Source organism: Salvia miltiorrhiza, chromosome 4 (assembly GCF_028751815.1).
Source record: "Salvia miltiorrhiza cultivar Shanhuang (shh) chromosome 4, IMPLAD_Smil_shh, whole genome shotgun sequence".
NCBI classification, from domain to species: Eukaryota; Viridiplantae; Streptophyta; class Magnoliopsida; order Lamiales; family Lamiaceae; genus Salvia; species Salvia miltiorrhiza.
Window position 1 is genome coordinate 30,544,356 of NC_080390.1, and position 22,204 is coordinate 30,566,559.

General features: G+C 37.9%; 1 long non-coding RNA gene across 1 annotated transcript; it reads left to right on the forward strand.

Annotated features, from left to right (window-relative positions):
- The first annotated feature begins 18,199 nt into the window (after nt 1–18,199).
- LOC131019733 (uncharacterized) lies at nt 18,200–20,804 on the forward strand. The gene is made up of 3 exons (XR_009100399.1): nt 18,200–18,396; nt 19,912–19,987; nt 20,608–20,804. It is a non-coding gene; the product is annotated as an uncharacterized LOC131019733 (long non-coding RNA).
- Nucleotides 20,805–22,204: the final 1,400 nt, after the last annotated feature.

Below are 22,204 nucleotides of genomic sequence, written 5' to 3' on the forward strand. Positions count from 1 at the left end.
CTCAAGTCTCGACGGGTATCCGACGGGTAATCGGTGGCGGGTATCGGACGGGTAGCGGGTGGCGGATACCCGACGGGTGGCGGGTATCCGCGGGTCACAGGTATGGGTGACAAATAGTAGTGGGTGGCAAATAATGTTTTTGAATATACATTTTGGTAAGTCATGTTAAGGATGAAAGTCTTCTTTAATTTATTTTTTCATTTTAGTTTGATGTGAAACGTAGACCTATATCATATTAACAATTTTTTAGTGAATAATCTCCATAATTATAACATCAAATGATACCCGTCGAAATTCGACGGGTTACACACTAGTAACTCATTATTTACACCAAATGTCATTGTACCTCATATATAATTATTTTTTCCTTATTTCTCTCTCCTACTTTTTGGACACATATATCATCAGCAAAAGTTACTTGCTCTCTCATATTTTATTAAAAATTATTCATTTCTTAACATATGTGCCCAAGCCTTGTGGTCTATTGAATTGGGACGAATGAGTATGATTTTTTTTGTTAACCTATAATTTTATGAAATAATCAAAGAACGTAGCTAACATATGATATTATTCCAATCATTTTACCTATCCCTTCATATTTATGTTTTATTACAAGTTCACTAATTTATTACTTCCTTCGTCCCTCAAAAATTTCCCCAAGAGGAACGACACGAATTTTAATAAAAATTGGTAAAAAATTACTTAATGGTGAAATCATGTACAAAAAAATAGTGTTTAAATGGTTGTAGTTGTAAAGTTGAGCAAAGTTTTTAGAGACTTGCCAAAAAAGAAATTGGGGCAATTTGTTTTGAAGACGGATGGAGTATAATATAATATCTTATAATATAATTTTACAAAATAATCGATCAATTGTGATCAATGTATGATATTATTTTCAATCTCATTTTTATTTTCAACGTATGCTATAAAATAATATCAATAATTATATATTTATTTAAAATGAAACGATGATTGAAAATAAATCATCCTTGTTATAATTATTTTTCCTTATTTAATCCTTTTAACAATTAATAATTTCTCTATTTAGTCCACATTGATATGAAGCATTTTAGCGGGGATAGAAAATTGTTATAATTATTGTTCTTTATTTAATCCCTTTATTAGGTGAATGAGCTTGATCAGAAGTATGTATAGGGAAGGAAAATATATTTGAAATTCTTTTATTTGATAAATAAGGAAGGAATAATAATTTTTTTTTAAATATCTAAAATACTTTAGAGACATATTAATTATAAATATTTTTCATATAATGCTCAGAGAATTATGGCAACCATAATTATGGCTCCATATAATTTCCCAATCAAGAACAGTGGGAAGTTATAATAAGGTCCCCAAATCAAATTGCAGAATCTACAATATATAGATCGCTTATTGTGGATATTTAGTCCACATTGGGTTGAGTGTTTTTAGAGATTGGATAGGGAATCAAGTAATTGAATCCATTACTTGTAGTGTGGTTTGAGTAATGAGATAATCATTACCCTTACTTGAGCGCAATCCAATCATCCAATTTGTTACCCCTCAAAATAGAGGGGAAACAAAAGAAAAGGAATCCCTTGCTAATGATTCTTTTTCATTGTTAAACCAAACACTCAATAAAAGTAATGGTTATTGTTACCATTCCACCCCTTTATTTGATTTCATTCATTTTCCATTCCTCAACTTGAACCAAACGTAGTCTGAATCTATACTACTCACTTCATCCCAATTTTATAACCCATATTTTTTTATTTAGACGTCTCAATTTAATAGGCTAACTCTTAAAATGAAAAATCATACTGACAAATACTCTCTTACAACTCATTATTCATCCCAAATATAATTTTTGACCCACAAAATTATCTCTTCTTTCACTTAAAATATAATATCTTCATTTTTCTTTCCTACTTTTTCACAAATTTTACCCTAAAAAGAGATATTTTATCTCTCCTATTTTATTACAAACTATTCATTTCTTAATAATATTCGTGTCTAGTCCTTGTGACCTATTGAATTTGGATGGAAAAAAGTATTGTTTTTTGATAAATTAACAATTAAATAAGAAAAGTTAAAAATCACGCCACTGAACTCGAATTCAAGACTATTAAAAAAAAATTTTGTAAAATTGATATTCATGACATCATTTGCATCTTACATCTAAAAATTTAGATTTGCTTCCGACTATCCCATCTGGACACCTTCATCTCTCCAACTTTGATCTTCTTCGTTACTAAAAGTTTGGTGTGTCCTCTTCTTGCCAATATTTTTGAATGTGTCCCTCAACTATATGAATATGAATAAAATTGATAAAAACAAAAAAAAAAATAGTTGGAGGGTTTTCGACCCCTCAACTTTACATGCGTCTGCCACCATTTGATCATACCCTGATCACTAAAGCACTGATCTTACCCAACTAATAAAGGACTACGACTTATAACTAAGACTAGGACATATAACCAAATCAATATCCAAGCTCTACTCACACAACTAATAAATTAGTTTTTTTTTATAATTATTTTGGATTTGTTTATTGAATGTAGATGAGCAAGAAATAAATTAAGGTAATTATATATGAAATTGAATTTAGGGTGATGATACTGAGCTATCAATGGTGTCTGCATCCTTTGGAAGTTGGAAGCGTAAATAGGGTCTACAAGATCAGATGTGTACAGGAACAAATGGAATATTAGCCGTTCTTTAAAGGACCACTTTGGGTACTTTATGAGAGCTCAGTCGTACTAATCTAATGTCTTAACATGCATTTTTAGTTGATTCTACGACTATATATAAATTAATAATCAAATTTATTTATGATACTTTAGCTTCTTTTATTATTGTTATGGTGATATGTCGATACGAGAATACCATATGATTCAATTTTATTGAAGAGTTTTATCGCCATAGAATTTGAAACTCGACCCTCGGTTCAAATTTAAGCAGGGGTGACAATTGTTGAACAAGACAGGCCATGAGTCAAATTGTACACATAAATGTGATTGTAAGTTTTGCATGAGAGGTGTCAAGATTCGGATTTAATCTATTATATAATAATGTATTTATTAATATAAGTAGGGGTATTTGTAAATAAAATTACAAATTATTTTGAAATTGCAATTTTAAGGTGACTTTTAAAGTGTGATGAATTAAATTACCATCTTTTCAATTTTTGTAATTATGTCCCCCTTAATTTTTTTTTATTGTCGAATTATTGAATTGGAGTTTACATGGATTAATTGGCCATGTAATATTCGTGTTACGACGTCGTTTGCAATAAAATTGCTAACTATTGAAAATTAGAGTTCACATACATGATACATCCCTTTACAATTTTGAAAAATTTTAATTGAAATTATACAAAACAACGTCGTTTGGACCTCACAAAAAGACGTCCTTATTAATCCACGTAAACTCTAATTCAGCACTCTGGCAACCCAAATAAAATTGGGGGGGTGGGGGGGGGGGGGAGAATTGTAAATATTGAAAAAATGGTGATTTAATTTGTCACATTTCAAAAGTTACTTTAATATTGTAAATTTGAAATGATTTTATTTTCCAAAGCCACTTATAAATATCCATGAAATTATAAATATATTATAAAAATATGAATTTAAATTTCAACTTATGTCACGATAGGAGGGTCTCGCACTGATTATGCGTGACTCTTGACTACACATGTAATTAATTGTAAGCAAATCATTGGGATCAATTACACATGATTGAGTATTTGAGTATTGAGTATACATATATCATCTCGAATTTAATGAGATACATTAAACGTGCACCTCATTATTAATCAAACACACGCTACTTGCAAAATGTAATGCCGAAGTCTAAATCGAAATAATGTTTGAAGAATTAAATACAAATTTGCGCATCTAATATTGGGCACGCCCCAAATCTAGAAGTGGTCCTTTGTGGGTGAACAAGCAACCCTATTATTGAAAAAATTGGACCTACTCAAGTTGCTCATTTATTATTGGTTTTATTCGTATTCAATTTGGCTTCTGTCAGTCGCTAGGTTAGCAGGTCCCCTACTGTGACTCAGGGGCGGAGCTAGACGAACGTAGCCCTTTGCCAATTCTTAAATTTAAACTCTTTATTTATAGATGAGAAAAAAAATTATATTATAAAAATATTTAATTAGATGATACTCCCTCCGTCCCATAAATAATGGCATGTTTTCCTCTTTGGGTTGTCCCACAAATAATGGCCTGTTTCCTTTTATAGAAATAATTAGGGCATAGTTACTCCTTAATTAACTCTTCCTAATTTAAAATTGATTATCCCTGCCGCTCATCTCTCTTGTCCTCTATTTCTCTCTCTTCAGAATTTGGGAAGTTGAAAACCCTAGTTCCGCCTCCTTCAAGGGGCGCCGCCGCCTCCCTTCGCAGACGTCTCCACCGCCTCTACCCTCTGCATCCATCGCCTCGGCCTCCACCTCCACCTCCATCTCCACCACCTCTACCCTCTGCATCCACCGCCTCCGCCTCCACCTCCACCTCCATCTCCACCGCCTCTACCCTCTGCATCCACCGCCTCCGCCTCCACCTCCACCTCCATCTCCACCGCCTCTACCCTCTGCATCCACCGCCTCCGCCTCCGCCTCCGTCTCCGTCTCCACCGCCTCTACCCTCTGCATCCACCGCCTCCGCCTCCGCCTCCTTCTCCACCGCCTCTACCCTCTGCATCCTCCGCCTCCGCCTCCACCGCCTCCACCCTCTGCATCCACCGCCTCCGATTTCCTCCGTCTCTGCTTTCGATCTCCTCCGCCTCTCATCTCTCTCACTCTCTGCATTTTGGGGTTTTCTTGGTTTTAGGGATCTGGGGTTTCTTTGTGTAGGATTTGGGTGGCGGTGGCGGTGGCCGTTGCCGGAGGAAGGGTTGGGTTTGGGTGTTGGTATTGCAGCAGTGGTGATGGTGATGGTGATGGTGATAGTTTAAGGAATTGGTGGTTTTAGTTTAAGCTTTCTTCATCACATTTCTGTTTTTTGGGGGTGGAGGGAAGGCGACGGCGGCGGCGCCGGCCTCGCCGGTGATGAGAGCGCCGGCAGCAGCAGCTTTATTTTGGATGAAAACATTTTCTTTTATTAACAATATTTAAAACCAATTAACCATTACATTAAAGATGTGGACCATACAATTTATCTCCTAATATAACTCTCCTTAACATTTTTGTCAAATTACTTAATAAATACAACAAATCTATACAGCATTGTGGTTACCCACACACTAATATAATAAGGATAATCTTGATTTATTTAATTTATTTTTTAAAATAAAAATAGGATTTAGTTATTTTATTATATTCTCTACATTATACTTATTTTTTTTAATTTTTTTGCATTTTTTATTTTTATGGCAATGGTCCCACCATCCTCTTTAATATTTTATCATTACTAACACTCTTTATTTACAAAAAACCCACTCAAAATTCAATCTCAACCACACATCTCATAAAGTGGTGGAACCCTTTCTCCACTATATCAACTTCATCACCAATTTTATTAAATCTCGTGGCCAAACATTTTTACATAATTTTCGCGGACGAAAGGAGTACATTGAATCGCCATCAAAACAAGTCCATTTAATCTTTATTGCGATATAACTTTATCATTTTCATTCTCACCACCTGAAATCTCATCTATATTATTTTCTAAATAATCAGAATTATTTATATTATTCTTGTTAATATCATTCAATATTCTCACCATCAACATTAATTTCATTTAACTTTTCGACAGATTTTTCACCTACTTGAAATTCTTTTGAAAAAAAACTTTTTAGTAATTCTCTTCTGAGATTGGATCAATTACTCCCTCCATCCCACGAAGCATGCCACAGTTTTCTTTTTGGTCTGTCCCACGAAGCATGACACGTTTCTAAAAATGACAAAAAATTTACCCTTTATTCACATTTTCACTTTTTCACCTACCACACTTAACACACAAAATACCAATTTCTTAATCTCGTGCCGAAAAGAACTGTGTCATGCTTCATGAGACGGAGGGAGTATTCAACTTGTTTTAGTGCTTTTTTTTTAATATCTAAATTGATATTTTTTTAATCATATTAACCTTAGGGCTTTAAGCACTAGTGTCAAGTGCACAAATAAACAAAGTAAATAAATAAACAACAACTAAATAATATCAAAATTCAGAGAGGAAATGTCGCACAAATAATTTTTATATGTATAATAAATTTAGTATGTCCACAATTAACACATGGAGTACAACTTATTTACAAAATTATAATTCCATCAATTAAAATTATTAATAATTAATTATTTATTTTTTTAAAGCATTTAAACATACTAAAAAATTTAAAGAAATTATCTTGTTGTAGAATCAAAATATCGCTAAAAATAAATGAGAAGGGAGACGTCAATTATTATTAGGCTTGTGCTTTGATACAAATGTGTGGCGCTAATTTACATAAAGAAGTGATAAAAAAAAAGGGTTAATGGCATGTAAATTACTAAACTATAGTCCAATTCTGGTTTGTGTACCGTACTTTAAAGTGTATTATGGAAATTCCTAAACTATTAATTTGATCTGATTTAGCTACCCCGTAAATTTTCCGGCGAAAAATTGATGACATGGACAACTGAAAATCCTACATGGATACGTCGGACCTAATCCTAAACACAGTCGTTTTATTAAATAAAAACGTTGTCGTTTTTTATTTAATTTGCAGTTATCTCAGCCCTACCTCCATTACTCTCTCTCTCCCTTCAACACTCACGCACACTTCTCAGATGCCTCCTTCCTCAACCAATCGCCGCGGCCCCTCATTCTCCGGCGAGGCCGGACGGCGTCGGCTCTCCTCCCTGTCGCCTCTCAAGTATCTCTCTCTCTCTCTCTCTCTCTCTCTCAGTTCACGTTCATGCTGTCCACACTTCTCCCTCTCTTCCTTCTCGGCTCGCTTCTCCGGGGACTGCAGCAGCGGCGAACCGCCGCCACCAACTCACTCCCCGACTCAACCCCAAGCGCGAGACGCTCATATGAACAGAGTCCGCTCGACTCTCTCCCTCTCTGAATCACACCCAACACCAGCGGCGCCGCCTGAACACCCTCTGTCCTGCAACTCTCAGATCTGGGTGAAGGCGCCGCCCCACGAAGCGCCGCCTCTTTCCTCGACGACGGCAAAGACGTCGCCGCCTCCCTCTACTCACGACACCCCTGATTCCCATGTTTCTCTCTGATCTCCAGCGACAACAGCTCACCGCCGCCACTGGTCTTTCTACCCCCCTCTTCCCCAAGTTCTCTCCGTACTCCGGCTAAAGACGACGAGGTCTCTCTTCCCCAAGTTATCTCAACCACAGTCCGTCGCCCTCAACTTTTCAAAGCCAACACATTCAACATCCCAACACCCACTTCCCGTAAAGGAATGTATGAAGAGGTACCTCTATTATACAAAAAAAAAAAAAAGAATGAACCTTTGGAAGTTGAGGTGTGCGGCTGGTACAAAATCTGCTGTTCTTGGCTGCCTTGAGTTCTTGAGGCAGTAAAATTTATGACTTGTGAATTTTTCGTATAAGAGAAGAGAGACCCCGTAGTCGGAGGGCTTCTTTGCGGCGAGGTCGTTTTGGTGGAGCATCCTGTCACTCTCATGGAATCTTGGAATGTGCAGTAATCGTTGTTTGGGGATGACGGGGTCTCGAAAAGGGCTTATTTGACTGTTTCTTCGTAGACGAACGGCGGGGATTTGCTGCCGCCGTTGATTAGCGTGGAGTTGGGATTTTTGGGCGGCGGCGCAGCGGAGTTTGTTCCAGGAAGCTGCCCATGGTGGTGAGTGGGGTGGCGTGCTAACTAGAGAGAGAAAAAGTTGGGTGTTGGGCTGAAATAGACACATGGACGCCATGTGTAGCTTTGATCCAGTTGGATGACACATGGACGCCAACATGGGTCCAGCACAACTTTAAATAGACACATATGTAGAATACCCAAAATACCCTTGCCGGAAATTGGCCGGAGTAACTAAATCAGATCAAATTAATAGTGTAGGAATTTCCATAATACACTTTGAAGTATGGTACACAGACCAGAATTGGACTATAGTTTAGTAATTTTCATGCCATTAACCCAAAAAAAAAGCCGTGTGGTTTGATACATATTTAAAGCTAATTTAGCTAAGAAAGTGCAATAAAAAATATCCAAAATTATTTGCTTCTAAGAGGGATCGATCCCGGTGAAACCAATTTAAAAGAAGACATCTCACCGTTGCTTAACAATTTAATAGATAGTATGTTTTAATTTTGGGGAAATAGCACCAAAATCCTTGTGGTTTCGTGAAATTCGCATATTTTCATTGACCTTCAAAAGGTAGTGATAAAATCCTTAACAGTTGCTCTAATTCTCATTTTTCCCTTAAGTAACATTTTCCGGCCATTAATTAGATGATGTGTCACCAATGTGGCACACTTATGCTTAGTAGATTAATTAGATGCTAAACGACGTCGTTTTGCGTCTAACATAATAGCGTCAAAATCCCTGAAGTTTGGCGTGATTCTTGTTTTTCCCTTGACCTTAAAATGATGTTTTCTCGCCGTTTTGCTAAACTTCTTGTTGAAGGTGTTGGTTTGGTTGAGGGAACAAGGCGGTCGGCGATTGTGTGTCGTCATCTGACTTAGGGGCAGAGTTGAGAGAGATAAGGGAGGCTGGGGTCGGCGCCGGCGGTGTCGCTACGCTGCCCAGCCAAGGGCGGATGTGAGAGGACAGAGAGAGAGATTCAAAGGGTGTTTCAGTTTGAGGGAGTACAGATGAAGGACGAGGCCGACGCTCCTCGCCGGAGTTACAACGGTGGCCATCTCGTGCTTGTGTGTCCGTGGCGGCCGGAGAAGAAGAGAGGAGAGGGAATCTGTAAAGAGAGGAGAGAGGGGTTAGCGGGAGAGAAGCGGCCTGGTCGTGGCGGCCGGAGGAGAAGATAGGAGAAGGCATCTGTAAAGAGATGAGAGAGGGGTTAGCGGGAGAGAGGCGACCGAAGGAGAAGAGAGGAGAGAAGCAGATCATCTCTGAAGAACCCTAATTTCATTTAAAACGATGACGTTTAATGTTCTCACTTAAACACAATCAGCGATTCGCCGAAAATTTAATCCTACGTGGATTTTCGACAGCCATGTCAGCATAAGTTTAGGGGACGATCAATTTTATGGGAATAAGAATCGGGATTAAGTTCAAGGATTTAATCACTACCTTTTGAAGGTCAAGAGAAATATGCGAATTTCGTGAAATCACAAGGATTCTGGTGCTATTTCTCCTTTAATTTTATATACTTAAATACATATATGGACATATATATATTTTCGGATACCCTATTTTTCCGAGGCCCTGTTCGGTCGACCACCCAGCGCGGGGCCCAGAACCGCCCCTGCTGTGAGTCAATCATAACACTGAAATATGAAATCCCTCCATTATTTCTTCACTGATTATTGGGTGCGACCGTCGCATGGGATGCGACGGGTTGACCCGCGCCCCAAACCCGCCCTCCTGACTCGGAACCCTGACCCGCGTGGGTTTGACCCATGCTCCTAATTATTACATTTGTTTATAATAATTGTCACTTTTAATAAACATAATTTATACATTTTTCATATAAATGTATATTTATGTTAATATAAGTAGTTAACATCAATATTGTGAAGAAATATAATATTTTAAAAACATTACATTTCTTTATAATAATAATAATAATAATTTTGACTATAATAATAATAATTAATTTTTATTACAATAATTACAATTAATATAATATTTTTGAAACATTACATTTCTCCATATCAAATATTACTTTTTATTATAACAACGATTACTTTTAATAAGCATAAATAATTACATTATTATTTGATCAAATAATTATTATCTTAAGAAAAAGTAATTATTGATATGTATAATATTTTATATTGAATGAAGGTAAATATTTATATTAACATAAGTATACGTTTGTGCGACCAAATGTATATCTTATGCTTATTAAAAGTAAATACTCTTATTAGGGTTTAGTGTTCATATTTAGGGTTTAGCTTACAGGGTTTAGGGTTTAGTTTACAGAATTTAGGGTTTAGAAAATATAATACTTTATATTAAATGAAGATAAATACTTATATTTATATAAGTATACATTTGTGCGAACAAATGTATATCTCATGCTTATTAAAAGTAACAATTATTATAAATAAATATAATAATTTAGGATTCAGGGTTTCGGGTCTAGGATGCGGGTCGGGTTGGGGCGAACCCGTCGCACTGGAGTGCGACCGTCGCACCAGAGACCGACCCTTATTTCTTTTCTCGCATTTTTTTATAATAATTTAAATCGCAATTTATTCACTCAAAAAGACAGCTCAATTATTAAAACATTTTATTAATAACCAATAAATCGAGTGTTCAAATAATTTGACGTGCGAAAGTATGTAAACCTAGAAAAAATCATACTCCTACAAAAGAAACTCAAACTTCTATGGACATACTTAATCTAAAAGAATGATTACAACAAGTCAACACTCTGCGTTTGGAACACCTTAAAACTTACACCAAAGTATTTATCACGACAATATAACTACATATAAATACATTGTTCTAGAGTAGATGTGTTGAAGAATTTCATTATAAACTTGTCTCATTATCTCTTCAACAAGCATATGAAATATGAGGAAGTTAAAAACAAAAAACAAAACAAAACAAAATGACAAAAATATCAAGTTAGATTGGATAAATATAACTTTAAATTTAAAGTTATATTTATCCAATCTAACTTGATATTTTTATTAAACTCTAAATTATAATCGATTTATTAAAAATATTTTGAACTATAAGTAAATTTTTATTTGAATTCCAAACTATCGACTTTGTATTGAAAATGTCCCACATTATTTTCCGGCCCGTGGAATTTTGACGTGATTTGCCTGATGTTATTGTATAATTTTTATTTTTTATTTTTTAAATGATATACTATCATTTGAAAATTTTCATACTGGATTAACTAAAGCACTCTACTTATATTTGAATTTATGAAAAAAAAAACACCATTATTAACAGTTAATTTCTAACTCAAAAGTCAGCCTGAGTTTAAATCAAAAGAAAGAAAATCCAAACTCACAAATGATCCCTAAATCAGATGTAGCCCAAAAATCTTTTAGATTTGAACAAAGAGATCCACTGCTGCTTACAGGAACAACAATTGCTTTCAACAAAAACGTATATGCTTTCAACTGGAATTTTCTTTTCAGCTCCAAAATTTATTTACAACAGTTCATTTCCCTAAAACTTTGGTTAGTTCCTACTTGAATTACAAGAAGCAACAACATTTTTCTAGAATTCATGATTCCAATCAATCCCCATTGAGTGAAAACAAACGAAAAATTGGCTTCAAATATGCTCGCTGTCAGATTACACATTGACATCTGACTAATTATGTCAAAATTTCAGGGTCGAAAAATAAATACGAGACATTTTGATACAAAGTTGATATGTGAGGGCTTAAATAATTACTATTTCTTATGATTCAACACATTTTTATTTTTGAGAATTACAAGGGACATCGATTATATAATCAAATAAGTCATCTGCATGTAGATGAAACCTCTACATCATACAAAGGTGGGAAAATAATCGCATGCAGGCGGGATCACTGTCCACACAAAAATGGACAAATTATCCGCATGCACGCGAAATTAAATCCAAGACTTCTCACAATAAGAGATTTTGAGTGCCCCAACTTTGCCACTTGAGTTAAGATTTATTAGGAATTAAACACATTTTTATAAAGTAGGTATATCTTGAGATTTTAAAATAATAGTTATTTAATTGGATAGTGAATGTTCACATACATATAATTAAGACACCCTAAACTGTTAGGGGTGGGAAACTAGGTATTTACATTAAGATAATCAAACCTGAAAGTAAATAATTCGGTGTACAAAACTTCTTCATGGATTCCACTATTTGCCTTTAGTGGAATGGAACACTTTTTCACTGTGTCCTTATTTAGTTATTTTGGACCATAATATTTACCGCATTTGGTACAACTAAACCTCACCACATGACATGCTAAAATTTTGTTTTACATGATCATATACTTTGAATTGTACTATGATATGTGATACAAGTGAATCTAGTGGATCATAAATATACACGTCTATCACTTAGCATTTTTGGTTCCCTCCAAGCAACCCATAGTGAGTAAGTATTGAGTGGAAAATCGATTTAATAAGGCCGTGAAATGGAATTGCAGCTTGTGTTGTTTTATTATGAAAGTCAGTAGAGTATTATTTATCGAGTTCACCGCCTCCGCTTTAGCTTCAAACCTGAAGGGGCTTTGAATGTCAATCAAGGGTTCATGCTTCGTCTTGGTTGGCAGACTGTGCCTCCAAACCATAAGGGGGTTTGAATGTCAAGTCTTTCACCCATGTCAATCAAGGGTTCATGCTTCGTCTTGATTGGCAGATTATCTCTGATGATTCGATGGGTTTTCGCCTTTTTCGGCAGCGCTATCTTGATTCTTGTCTTTAGCCCCGGTCTCCATGGTTTTCTTTTTCTATTTGGTTGGGCACTAGACAGACTATCTCAGATCTGATTTCGGACTCTTTCTGCAGTGTTGGTCAGGGCTCTTCGATCCTCTTCTGGATTGATAATTGGCTAGGTTACAGACTTACTGACAGGATTGGGATTCCAGACTACACCCTTCGGCATCTCCAGCAGCCCATCTTCGAGTACTTTTATAAGGGCTCCTGGCACTTCACCCTAGATTTCTTGGTGGCCTTCCCTGACATTGCTTTCAATATCATCTCGGTTCCCATTTCGAGTGTGGACGATCGGCGTGCCTGGATTCATTCTCATTTTGGAGACGTAATTTCTTCTCTCGCTCTTGATCGATTACGCCCCAGTTTCCCGTATGTGGATTGAGGCAAATGGATTTGGGTGCCTTACATCCCTGTTCGCAGGTCCATTGTTACGTGGCGTGTTATTTTAGGTCGTCTCCCGACGGCCAGTCTTCTCTATCGCCAAGGTTTTTAGGGGCTCGGTTGGTGCCCGCTCTGTAGAGCGGATGGGGAGGACATTGACCACCTTTTCTGGGATTGCCTGTTTGCTAGGCAGGTCTGGAGTTATATTTTTGCCTGGTTCCATTTTGATGGCACCTCGAATCTGGATGTGGAGAGTTTTATTATCTGGGCTATGCAGGTTCAGGCCAGTCGGCAGGTGGCGAACCTTTGGCGTGTCGGGGTTATGACTACTATCTGGAGCATCCGGCATCACCGGAACAAAGTTGTCTTTGATGAGGCTCCTATCTCTGCGGTAGCCCTGACTGTCCAAATCAAGGCGCACATTTTAGAGGCCTCACATTTTAGTCTTGGGGAGATGGCGAACTCTATGGAGGAGCTTCTAGTTCTTCATGGTCTTGGGGTTCCTGGTAACCCACGTCGACCGATCTCTTATGTTTATGTGTTCTGGCTCCCCCCCTCCACATCCTTGGCGTAAGACAATATTGATGGTTCGGTTCATGGTCACCCTCCATGTATTCATGATGGCGGCGTCATTCGTACCTCCAGCTCGGTGGTGGGGTGCTTTCATTTCTCTGGTGGCCGTGGATGGGCATTTGAGGCTGAGCTTCTTGCTCTTATCATTACTTTGGAGCAAGTTGTTTATCATGGTTGGGATCACATTTGGATTGAGACGGACTGCACTTACATTGTGGACCTCTTCCGATCTCGTTCGACCACTGTTCCTTAGCGGTTCTTGAGCAGATGGAGGAAAACTCTTCAGGACATTGTTGGGCTACTTATCACGATCTCTCATATCTTTAATGAGAGGAATCGGGTTGCTGATTTCCTAGCTTCAACGGTGTGAAGAGGGGTTCTGGCCTTTTAGCATTCCTGATATTCTACAGCTGGTTCGGGATGACAAGCGTGGTCTTTCCTATGAGCGGATCGTTTCTTTGGCGGGGTGCTCCTACTGCCAGGGATTGTTCCTTCTCCTTACTCTTTTTCCCCCGTTTGTTTTTATTTTTTGCTTGCTTGGTTGTGGTGGGGAGAGAGTGACCCCCTTGCTTGGTTATTTGTTGGTTGTTAGATGTTTTACTCTTGCTGAGGTTGGTTCACCGGTTGATTCGAGTGAGATGCTTGGGTTTGGTTGTCGTCATTGTCCCTATTGGTTTCCCGAGTAGTGTTATTTGTCTAATGTTTTGGATGTTTCACCTTGGTGAGCAACTTTTGAGGCAATTTGTCCAGTTGATGTTATGGGAAGTGTTTTCATTGCATGGCCTATTATCTCTTTCCCATTTGTTTGGTTTGGTTGATTGTGGTGCTTTGGTGGAATTGGGTCTCTGCTCCTCTGGGGATTCGCTTGTCCACCATGAGCATGGGAAACTAGGCGGGAACACTTCGATTTTCCTCCGGAAGGGTTCATCCCGTGAAGTTTGGCCTATCTGTTGTTGTTTTGTTATGTTTCAATGGCTCTGGGTCTCTGCTCCTCTGGTGTTTCGTTCATTCATCATGAGCATGAAAAATCACGCGGGAACATTTCGGAGCTTCTCCGAATGTTTTCATCCCGTGAAGATTGACCTATCTGTTGATATTTTACCTGGTTATAGGATTTTTGAGGTTGAGATTGATTGTAAAGGCCCTTGCATTAGGAAACTCACCCATAACGGAGAATTGGGTCTAAGCGAATTGCGTTGTTTCAGTTTGGTGTTACATCTCAATGCCTTAGCTTTGCGCACCTCTCGGGCAGGTATATCTGATGGGACTGGACGTGGCAGATGTTGTGGTTGGGAAGTTGTCTCACCTGTGTCCCGCCTCGGCTTTTGTGATGGCAGTCTGAGAACTATTTTTTGGCTTTGCTTGTGGGGGCTTCTCTCTCCTCGGTTGATCCCTGGGTGTGTGCTTATTTTTTTTTGTATTTTTCTGTGTCTCTGGTCTCTCTCCCGGTTTGCTCTTTCTTGCAGGTGGCGGCTTGGTATTGGACTTCTTGCGTTGGTCTAGTCCCGGCTTGGTCATTGTGTCTTTGAGATGCTTGAGGGTTCCTTCTCTAGGTTTCTTTTTTTCTGAGGGGGATGATGGATCATGGATGCGGTGTTGTCCTGTCCTTCACAGGGACCTTGATGTGCGATGGTACATGCTCTACCCGTGTTTTTCCCATTGGGCGCTTGGACTGCTCTCCCTCCCTGGGTTTTCTCGCTTTTCTTTGATGTTTTTCCTCTGTCTTTGGTTTGGGTGAACCTGGCCGGAGCTTCTGAGTTGGGCCTTTCCCGCTCTCCGCTAGTTCCTTTGCTATTTTTTAGACGGGCACTCTTTTTCCTCTTTTCCTTGAAGAGGTTTTAATGAGGCCCGACCCTCAGTTGCGCTTGTGCACTCATGGGTCTAGGTTCTCTTTTTTCTTTTCTTTTTAATAAAATTTATATTTCAGCTTTAGCTTCAAAGAAAAGCAAAGAAGAGAGGAGAAATGGAAGGACAATGCCAATGCATACGCTCATACCCAAAAAGAATGTTATCCTCTTTGAGATTCATTTATAACTTTAACCCCGACTAAGGGGGGTGTATTGAATTTAATGGATTTCTATGGATTTTAAAAGTCTGGGTGTATTCGTTCCAGACTTTTAAAAGTCTGCAGAAATCTGGGTGTATTCGTTCAAGACTTTTAAAAGTCCATAGAAATCTGAGTGTATTCGTTTCAGACTTTTTAAAATCCATACAAATCTAGGTGTATTCGTTATTCCATTGACTTAAAATCCGGAATGACTTTCATGGATTTCATCCAAAAAATACACACGACGAAATCCGGCCAAGAACCACGAGAATTGAAATCCATGAAATTTTAAGCGAGCGTTGAGTTCCAGCGCCCGTGGCCAAGAACTCAGCGAGCGCTGGTGTCCTATACATGTTCCCTTTAAAGTTGATTAGCTATTGCTGCTGAAATTCTTCTATGATGTACATGTTTTTATGTGTAAATATAGATTCTTCTGTTAGTGCTGATTTTGGTGTGAAGTTATTATAGTGCATAGGCGAAAGTGAAACATTATAATAATTCCTTATTGATTAATAATTCCTTGCATGATGTTGGCTGGACCTTGAGATGCTGAACATGGTAGACAAATACTGTCTCCAATCAATTACCTGCCCTCCTGTATCTGACTTTGTGCCATAAACTTGTGACATTAGTGAACATGAGTATAGATCCCATAGCATAATATAAAGTACAGAACATGAGAAGAAGAAATAGAGCGACGGTTGTTTCCAGCGCTCGCTGGATTCCCAGCGGTCGCTGGGATTCCGGATTCCAGCGGTGCTGGGACTCAGCGGGCGTTGGTTTTCATGGATTTCAATTCCAGAATTATCTCCTAAAGTCTTCGAAAATCAGTGAAAATCGGGGTGAAATCCAACCACGAATTCTTTGAAAGTCGTCTGGAATCTATGGGAATTCCATGGAATTTAAATTCCATGGATTTTTTAAAGTCTGTGGAAATCCACAACGAATACACCCCCCTAAGACTGCAAACACAAATTTTAATATATTCAATTTGATAAAATACAAAAATACGTATAAGTTCAAAATATATAGATTGAGATTTATTTTGTATGCGGGTTGCAATTCTCTAGTTAATCCTCTGATTATGCTTTTTAAAAGTTTTTTGAAATCTTTGGAGGGAAGTAAGCTTTCTTGATCTCTTTGAATTTGTATTTGATTTGATAACTTAATTGAATTTAAATTTGATGATGTCAATCCAAAAGGCTTCCACTTTATTTCTAAATTAAATGTCAATTTTGATGAAGAACGTGTTGATTTTCTTGTAGAACGCTTTGATTGTTGGAGATAACTTTGTTATAGTGAATTTCTCCTTCAATGTTTGAGCTCTTCAAATAATTTGTGTGTGTCCTTACGAGCTTCCTGCATCTCATATTGATAGTTGTAGGAAAATCTAATTAAAGAAGTTTAGGATTGGACTTTTAAACTCCGTAAATATTGGGCCTAGGGAGGTTCCCTAGACATCATTTAAATTCAAAATATTTCTCAGGCCGATCCTCTCATCCAAAGACGGTGAGGCCGGCGTTTACAGAAAGCTAGAGAAGTCTATTTTAACATATAAAAATTAATTGGAGAAGTGTTTATCGAATAATTTTGGACTTATGGCCATTTGGAAAAGGTCTATCAAAACTGGAGTAATCTCGAGTAATCATTTTAGACAAATCGCAAAATATGTATACAAGCTTGGAAAAGTACAACATTTTTACGCAAGACACACAACACTTTGAAATACTCACATCAAAAGTTTGGAAATATTTAGAGGCTATTTAATTAGCTAAAAAATCCTCGCAAAATACTGCTTTCACGATGAACTTTTGACAGATTTTAAGCTTTACTCCTAGTTCGATTTTCTCACAAAAACACATTTAAACCTTATATCTATGCATAGAACACACCAATACACATAGTAGCTCATGTAAATATATCATTGTTGTTATTCTCTTGAACACATGAGCACATCATCTAGACAAGGTGAGGCAAAGATGCTTATCCTTGTTGGTATTCTCTTGACTATAATTTTACGCTCAAAAATCTTCATCCTAGCTCAACCTTGGCTCCTCCTACCCATTGTCTTGGCTTGATCAAGGTCTCAAGAGGGTGATCTTGAGATGGCATGGTGAAGGAGATGGATGTGAGGTGAGAGAGAGAGAAAGAGAGAGAGAGATTTTCCTTCTCTTCATTTTTTGTTGCTTGGAGTGTGAAGTGAAATAAAAATAAGACAAGACAATAAATGGGCTGCCAAAGGGACGAAAAATCGAAAAAGAGAATGCATGGAGAGTCTTACTTGCACTCTTCCATGATTGCCTTCTCTTCTCACAATACCTAGTGTAATACCCCGTTTCCTCGAGCTAAGTTTAGAAAATTTTCGAACTTAGATTTAAGATGATTCACGCCGGATTGAGAGAAAGAATTTATTTTAATTCCAACAAAAATGATTTACAAAAGCATTTGTAAATTTAGTAATTAAATTATATGCATTTCATATTTATTTAATTTAGCATTCAAGTATTTTCACGAGCTATTTATTTAGCGAACCATGAAGTATTATTACAGTTTTCATAGTACAATCTGGAAGACTTTTTATTTTATTTTATTTTATTTTTTTATTCCTACTCCCACCACTAACTCCTCCACCTTTCTTCCCACTTTTCCTCCCACTTTCCCTTCCACTACTCCCACTTACTTCCACTTATTCTCATCACCCACGTTCACAATTCATTTACCAAACTTCAGCAATAATTAACTGAATTCCTGTATTCTCCATTCATAATTCCCACAGCTCATTCTGCCGAGGAGGAGCTCATATTTTTAAAAACAGTCGAGCAGTTTCATAGCTTCAACATCAAAGCAATTTCATATCTTTGAACAGAACATCCCCAAGGTTTCATCTTATTCTTCTTTAAACTACATGACTTGTTTTTACAATATTGAATCACACACTACGCATTTCCGGCAACTAATTTCCCCATATAACAAATTCAGATTTCGTGTATCAAGATTTTGAAACAAAATGGCATTCCCGTATACATGAGCATACAATCTGTGTTTATACATATATGAAGCATATCTATTAAAAAGAAAAGTAGAAAAAAAAAAGTCTTGAAGCTTTAACTTTCTCTGTTCGAACTTGTTGTGTTGAGTCGGGAGGTGGACGGAGGCACGGCACAGCAGCGGCGCTGCTGTCGCCCGGCCACGGTGAGAGAGAGAGAGGTAGGGCTCAGACGCCACTCTTCGCGGTGGGGTTTGGCGGCCGGAGATAGGAGAGTGAGAGAGGCGGAGGCAGCCTTGGAGGCTATTTTCTGCCGGTTTCAATAAGGTACGGTCGGCAGCCCGCCTCATCTGCTGCTGCTGTCGGCGGTGGCGTGGTGGCCGTGACGCCGATGGATGGCGGCGGTTTCTCGCCGGAGAGAAAGTGGAGAGTTCAGCGCGGCGGTGGCGGATAGCTACTGCTGTTTTCCGGCTGAAACAGAGGGAGTGGGGCGGCGAGGTCAGAGAAGGAGAGGACGGCGGCGGCCTTCATGGTTGCTCGCCGGACTGATTCAAAGAGAGAGAGGGAGTAAACGGCGGAGTCTTGGGAGAGAGGGAGTGAGATATGCAGTTGCGTGTGTGTGTGCGTGTGATTTGGGGGAGGCGAGGGGTGACCAGCCGGCGGTTTCTCACCGGGAGAGAAGCCGTGGCGGCGGAGCTCGAGCTTTGAGAGGGATTTTTGGCCTGAATCGAGAGAGGCGCGAGAGAGATGAGTGTGAGCGGCTGAGTGAGTTTGAGGAAGAAAGGTTTAGGGTGTATATTAGGCTTCTTTTGGGCTTTGGGGATGGGTTTGAAATTTTGATTTGGGCCGAGTATTTGGGCCGATTTTTATGAGTGATGGACTTTGAGTGTTGGGCTTAAGAGAAAGGGTTTGGGTTTTGGGCTCTTTTTGTTTTGGGCCGATTTTAATTGTATTAAATTTCAGTTTGGGCTTCTGATTATATTAAATCATGGGCTGCCCAATTATTGATTTAATTGGATTGTGCATATTTGTTTTAAAGAGCTACACTATTATAATTAATTAGACTTATTAAGTTTGATTAATTATTTTTAATTTTCATAATAATATTAAATTATTATTATGTGCATATTTTAAGTAAATTACTTATTATATGCTAAGCATGACATGAAATTTCATTATATTTTGCAATAAAAGTATTTATGATTTAATTGGTTTTAATTATAATTCCAATTATTAAAGAAAATCGAGTAAGGATATTGTTGGTGTCCTTAACTCAAGAATTTAGTTTTCAATTATTTATTTATTAAATTTTGAAAACCCGGCTAAGTGAATCATAGAATATTAAGCACTACACCATGACTTAAGATTAGAATTCAAGGAGACCTATTGAGAATAGAATTCTTGTAGGCTTTGAGCATCAGGAGGATTAGCACTGCTATTCCGATTCAGAGATAAGGTTAAACGATAGGCTTTGCCTAGACAGGTGGGCTTACTTTCCAAATGTACAAAGTATGATTGAGTTATTAAGCTCTAAATATTTCAATGAAATGCAAATTATTTATTTAATGTTATGAAAACTGTTTATCCAATAAAATGTTTATGTGCACTCTGCTCTGTTTAAGGCTCGCGCAGTTAATCAATTGAGGTTCTCTTATGACCTAATACGTTGTTTGAGAATTGTGTACACTTGTTAGTTGACTCGGTGGGTTGATCTCCATCGGGCTCTAACCAGAGGCGTTATAAGGGTGCTCGGCTGGATGTGTTCCGGAGCATGAGAAATATCAGGCCTGCCTGGGTAGCGTCCCGAGGTCAAAGTAAACTTGTCTGGGTTACGCCCTCAGTTCAAGTAAGCGGGAGACAGAGATCCGTCGGTGGCTAAAAGGTCCGGGATCACAGCGAGTAACAGAAAGGGAGTGTGACATGTGCGCACAAATGAAAGAAAATATTTTAACATGCTTAGAAGCTATTTCAATTTAAAACCTTCTAAGACATGTCAAGTATGATTGGATAAACTGTCTTTACGAAAATATAAAATGTTTCAGAAAATGCATGCCCACTAAGTACATTAGTACTTAGCCCAAAAATACTTTCAAATGTTTTCAGGTTGGCTGGACGGTGCTGACGGGACGGAGCTGAGGCTAAAGATAAATTCCTATGTTAGACTTCCGCTGTAGCAATTACTCATATCCATCTTTTGTTTTCCCAACTTAAGATTTTCATGTTAAATTTCAAATGATATATTTGACCGAGCTTAGACTCTTCACTACTAAATTTATGCTAATGAATGTTGGTTGTCAGAAGCATGAAACAAAACTTGTGATCCAAATGGGCATAGCCCGACTTTCTATCATATTTCGGGTTTTAACAAGGTTTTTCCCTTGTTTATTTCTATGAATTATTCACACCTCGATTATATTTATTCATTCAAGAATTGGGGTGTGACAGAATGGTATCAGAGCATGAGTTTTCTTTCATGACTCTGATAACCATAAGCTTTTGATGTCGAGTCTAGAATAGTATCTCTAGACTTCTAAGAATGTCAGTAGCCCTCAGCTCACCGTCACACTGCCGCAACAAAGGTACGATAATAATTTCAAAAATATACATATATGTATTTCAGATGTTATAAATGTTTCCAAGAAAAAAATGTGCGCTTCAATGAATGATGCTATGTGAATTGCTTATCGCTTTCCATATGTTATAAGTTATGAATTGCTAATCGCTTTCATATTGTTATCTTGGGTCTCCGACTCATATAACCAAGCTCAGTATCGTGTTTGGGACAACCCGAGCCCTTAACGATAAGATAAGTAAGTATCGTGTTTGGGACAACCCGAGCCCTTAACGATAAGATAAGTAAGTATCGTGTTTGGGACTACCCGAGCCCTTAACGATAAGATGAGTTAAAGTCGTGTTTAGGACTATTGAGCCTTTCACGAATACCAGATGAATGGTCGAGTTAGATTCTTTGAATCTTTCCGGCACAAGCAAAGTTTTTGATCTCGAGGTAGAGCATCACTACAATATATATAGACTCGCACTATATAGTTGTCACAATAGAATATCCTTTTATCACAATAAGTATAGTAGCGATTAGAATTACTCAGTTTGTCATTAGTTTTCAACCATTAGAACGATGCACTAAGTATCAAGCTGTCTTTTGGTAATCAAAGCGATTTTTTTGAATCCTAAGCGAAGAACTAGAGCAGGTAGTGAGTATGATGAAGTTTTCAACCAGCTGTCAATATGTGGTCCACATGGTGGACAATAATAAGAAATGCGTAAAGGAGTTCGTGAATGAATCGCGTCATGAGATATTCAATTCCCCTAGTGAACCAGGGAGATATTATGAAGGAACAAGCAATGAACGAGACTCTCACCACCGAGTCACTACAACAAATGGAGAAGTAAAAAGTTCACGCACAAATAAGATATGTACACCACCTCAAGATGGAGGTAAAGAAAAAGGAAATGGAATGAAAGAAATAGAGGAAACCCTTAAATAGAAGGAAAGCACTATAACTACACTTAAGGTATAACCCAACCCCAAGGCTAGAAGGCTCAAGCTAAGAGAGTGAATGCTTTGGCTAAAGTGCCAGAAGCTACAGCAAGAATAAAGATGGAACGCCACCACAATGGAAACTTAGAAACCCCCATTAAATAACCATTTGGAAATAGGAAAATGAGTTTACAGGGCAGA